Source organism: Stegodyphus dumicola, chromosome 2 (assembly GCF_044657685.1).
Source record: "Stegodyphus dumicola isolate Sdum_Otavi_A_Nest chromosome 2, ASM4465768v1".
In the NCBI taxonomy this organism is placed as follows: Eukaryota; Metazoa; Arthropoda; class Arachnida; order Araneae; family Eresidae; genus Stegodyphus; species Stegodyphus dumicola.
The window spans coordinates 61,116,428-61,121,820 of record NC_140769.1 but is presented as its reverse complement, the minus strand read 5'-3'; the positions used below and the strand labels follow the sequence as shown (position 1 = coordinate 61,121,820).

General features: G+C 27.2%; 1 long non-coding RNA gene across 1 annotated transcript; it reads left to right on the top strand.

The window, feature by feature from the left end:
- The first annotated feature begins 214 nt into the window (after positions 1-214).
- Positions 215-4,832, top strand: LOC146998455 (uncharacterized). Its single transcript, XR_015039307.1, has 2 exons — positions 215-312; positions 4,669-4,832. It is a non-coding gene; the product is annotated as an uncharacterized LOC146998455 (long non-coding RNA).
- The last annotated feature ends 561 nt before the right edge of the window (positions 4,833-5,393 follow it).

Genomic DNA, 5,393 nt, shown 5'->3' with positions numbered 1-5,393 from the left:
AATCGCCAGTCTGAACTTAAACTAAGTATTTCAACTCTATACACTGTAAAAAAAAAGTTCGCTCTTTACAGGCAAAAGTTTTGTAAAGTTACAGAAATCAAAAAGTTACAGAAGAATTTCCTGTAATGGTAACAGGTTGAAAGCAAACTGTAGCGGTAACAGCAGATTTGCTTGTAACATTACAGATAATGTTTCAGTAGCCGCGCGAAAGAATCACGTGACTGACTGGAAATTAGCCAATCAGGAGAAAAGTGTTTGAAAGCTAGTTGCAGAAAAAAACATGGCTGAATGCATGTTGGTTGTATAGCGCAGGTAAGTAAGAAAATGTTTACAATTACTACTTGAAATATTTTTTGTTCATTTTATGCAGATTATTCTCATGAACTTTGCACCGTTATATGTAGTGAGTAAGTATTTAAACGTTTAAGCTTTGCGATTAATTAATATCAGTGTTCGTAATGTCTAATGAGTTGAAAGAGTGCAAAATATTTATTCCAAATGCAGATCTAATAGTAGTATTTTGTCATTGTGCATCCGATAAATTACGCCTTCAACTGCCCTTATTATTATTTAAAACTAATTATTCCAAAATTTAATCACTGTTTGTGGTATATAATTGAAATGGTAATGTGGTTGTTGAAAACAAAACTAATCATTTTAACGTTCTTTTCCAATCGTCTGACCAAAGAACGTTTGACATCTTTTTCCCGGCAGGCCTTGCGAGAAACGTTTATATAAACATTTAGAATTCTGAATGTAATGTATATATTATTTTGCTTACTAGGTTTAGTTTATTCTTTTTCTAGGATTATCTAATTAGTTATACCTGGTTTATAATTCAGTCTAATATGTTTATGTACGAGTGTGTTATGAAGTAAAATAACAAAAACGTGAACAACGCGGTCGAGAATCTCGTTTATTCCTTTAGTGTAATAATATTTTTTTCAGTGGTATTAATTTCTTACGAAAATATTATAATTCCAAAATGAAGTAATTATACTGATTAAAAATATGCCGTATCATACTTTTCGTAATGTTTTGTTTTACTAACTAGATGCAACTTAATTATTCCATATATTTTAATATACCAATATCAACAGGGGAAAAATGGAAATGACCTAAAATATTTTTCTAACAATTCGTTAAACTAATTATAAAGCAAAACTAAAATTTTGTGCATTATTTCCAAAAATATCATTTCATTAATATTTTATAAATGACAACATATATTATATTGTATATATAACTACCATTGCATACTTATAAGTTTTTAAACATTTAATGTAGAATTTATGTTGATTTTATTTTGCCCAGTTTTAATACAGTTTTGAAGTATGATAGTCTTGTTACTAGGATAGCATGAATCTGCTAATACAAGTTTAATACATTTCTTGACAAATGTTTCTCTTATTCATGTAATATAATATATAAATCATAAAATAAGTTTTCTTAAAAATAAATTATTATTGTTTATTGGAATTTAAAACAATTCTGTATCTGTATGTTGTATTAAAAATAAAATAATAATGAATTTTTAATGAAGCATTGATTTTAGCATTAACAATGTATATATATATATATATATATACACATGAATAAATGGAAATGCAAGCTACTTTTCCTTACAAAACCGCCTATGAATATATACTTTCCTTTAGGCTGATAGCCTTTGCATGCTTTGCCATATTCTATCAATCCAAATGATGCAAATATGCAGAAAAGTTTACTTTCTTTGAAAGTTAATACCGGAAATAAAATTCAGTGCATTTGTAAACTACATTAGTTCTCTTATAGCTTGGCATTTAATTGCCAATGATTTACTAGTCCAAACTAAGGCAGAATTTAGATATCGTTCAAATAAAAGAAAATTAATAAGGTCTGATTTTTAGACCTATATATGAAGATTTATTTTTTTTTAATATTATTTTAAGTCAACCAAATTAATTTCAAATTTAAGTAAGTATTCATGCCTTTCAGTAGCATTATTTTTGATATCTTAAATTAAATAACTGAATGCAATATTTCTTGTTAATAAAAGAAAAGCAATGTTATGAAAGACTAGCGAAGCAGATTTGCAAGTTCTAATTACGAAAGGTCCCATGCTTTAAGGGGTCATTTTTAAAAATACTTAATTAAAAAAAAATATTTAACGTAAAACTTCCAAACTTCACACATGTGGAATATTAATTCTATATATTTTATCTCATTCTTATTTTATTAATTAATTTCATAGCATTTTGTGTGACACTAGTAGTAATTATTAATTAAATTTTATGCTGTTTCTGATCTATGTTTTGATTTTGTTATTAATTACGTTAGTTTACATAAGATTTAAAATTATGTAAGGTACAAAAACCTTCTGCACCTATTAATATATGCTGAAGTGATTGAAATTATGCCAGTGAAATTTTTTAAAATCAAAAACAAATTTCTGTGGAAAATTAAAGTTATAAATTCTAAATGCAAACAAAGGAGTGAATTTGAAAGTTATCAAATAAGCCAAAGTGTTGGTCATTTTTTCAGTTTTGCAGAAGAATTTTTATACTTTGCAGAATGGGAATATGATGTTTGGTTTTGTTAGTATTAATTATTACAACTGAATTATTGCAACTTACATTGCAACACGTAATTTAGCTTAAAATTTATTTGAACTTAATTTTCTAATTTATTTTGATCATGTATATTTCATGTGTCATAAGTCTTTGAAATGAACTTAATTCTCATCCTATTTATTTACACAATTTTTTTAAAGAAGAAAAAGTCACATTTGTTTTGCTTAGTTGCACACGAAGATACATGTCTATATACAGAGAGAGAAAGAGGAGTTATGTTTACTTGCAGACTTTTTTTCCTTCCTTTTATATTATAGTATGAAAATCAAGGGGGAAATTAAGCAATCAATTTAATTTTGAAGGATGTGATTACAATAAGATCATACATAACCAATCAAAAATATTCATGAATGAACTACTGGTAACTATCATAGTATTATTATTTAAAAGAAACCTACATTCCAATAAGAACGCTTAGTAACATAACCATTTAAGTTATCTAATAAAAGTAATTTTCATTCCTACTTCCCTATACATTGAATTTCACTCTTAGTATTGCCCACTGCTACTCCCTAGACTTCAAAGCATTTAATGCATCTGGAACTGCAATTTGTGTCTTTTTCTACAGCATGCAAGTTATCACCGTTTAGTTTGTACTGCCACGAGCAATGATCTTCAGAATTATCGTATTGCGTTGCATATTCCACCCCACCCAGCTTTAGAACCAGATTCTGAAAATTAAAAAAAATATTTACATAATTTTCCCCCTTTTAATGCATTCACAAAATGAATATTCCAAGATTTTAAAATGGATTTATCAACATAATGATTGTTTTCGTCATACTAACAAAGGCAAACTTTTGCACACTTAAGGCCCCGTTGAATCTTTCTCTTCTAACTGTTGAATATTATGTCAGCCTAATACAAACAATGATCTATGCTAGTGAAAGCAAATATCAACAGCCATTCACTGTGCAATTTTGCCATATCAGCTGAATGTTCACCCTAGCAAGCATCGGACCACAACCTTCTCTAATTATTTATGTATGATCTGAGGCCTAAGGATTTGCAAGAACAACAATGAGAATGACAGAAGTTCAAATTATAAAGAAGAAATGAGATAACTTATTAGATGTTGCAATTATGTGTATTCTTATTGAAATAGAGGTTTCTTTTAAATAAATAATATTGTGATAGTAGTAGTTTATCCATGATTACTTTTCATTTGTTATATTCCTACTGTGACTGTGTCCTTTGCAAATTAAATTATTCGTTTAATTTTTTCCTCTTAATTTTCGGAAGATAAAATTAGTAAAAATAAGTGGGAATATGGCATCAAGAGCATTAGATATCGCCATTTTCTTGAAGCTGTTCACTATTATTGTTTCATCAATGATAGGCCATGCATCCAAAATCCACTAGCAAATCAGTTAGTAAGATGAAAATGACCACTATGCGGACAAAACATTTAGGGTAACTTGTTTTGTGAGCGCCTTAAGGAAGACAAACATTACCTAAATCTTTAAAACATATTCAGAATCCTGTGCTAAAAGAAAGCTAGGGGGAAAATGTTGTCCGAGTCCCAATGATTCCTTTGGACGAATATGTAATATTGTTTTAGAAATTTAAGGTAATAAATATAATATTTTTCGAATGCTAAAACAGTTCGAGAAATTTATTCAAGTTCTGAATTCTGAATATAAGTATACTGTATATTATATTTAATAACTATGGTGGCTTCATTTATGAAAATATTTGAATATTGGCTGTTTTTGTACAATGAACCTTCTCTATGCTACGTGATTCCTGAAAATTTTGATCTTTAAATGATAGTGGGCATCCTAGCGAAGTTATGTTTACTAATTAGTTATTTTATGAGGGATGCTGATTAAATTTAAAAAGTGATTGACTGAGGTAGCTTGTCGTAATGAGACGGTTCACTGTAATCAAATTTTTTAAAGAATTTAAGCTGTTCTTAATTAATTAAGATATTATAAAGAAATATGATTAAAAGTGTTATATAAGCACATGTTTAAAACATCTATTAAAATAATTTTTATAAGCTTTTTAAGAGCATGATTATGATTTTAAAAGAAATGTTTTTTTCTTTATTTAGGAGACATGGTTTACAAAGAGGAGAAAAACCATTCATTTTTTCCAAGCAGTCGAAACGAATTTTTATGAAATGTTTATTAAATTATGTTATTTTTTAATTAATTCTTTTTTTCAGGTTTTATGTAAAGTTTATGAATTAAGTAATAAATTATTTTTACTTCTGTATTTTAATTAGCATATTATTTGCTTCATAGTGTTTCACAATAAAATTATAAATTCAATAAACTTCTTAATTAACATGCTGTAATATAGAGAGAGCATAAAGTTTGTTTTCTGTTGTCAGATGTTTATTTCACAATTTTGTATGCGAATCTCGAAATTTATAATATCTAGGAATACATTTTTAGTATCACTTTCGAAATGGTAAATATTAAGCTTAGATTTATTACATATTATGTTTGTAAAAAATTATAGGTAAAATTAAAATGCATTAAATTTTAAGCTAAACTGAAGTATTAATTTTAGAAATAAATTTCTTAAAGGCATAATTGTATTAAGAATTTTAAGGGAAACAAGGCTTTAAAAATTAAGGTCAGTTGGCAAAGTTTTATGCTTATTCAAAAAGCATGACATTAGGTTTTTAATGAAAGACTTCTATTTGTTAATGCAAAGGAAATTATTTGAAGGTAAGTAAAAAATTATGCATTATTTCAAACAATAGCAGACTGTTGACAAACACTGAGTGCAGATAAGAATAAAAAAATTAGTTAGACGTTGTAATTCAAG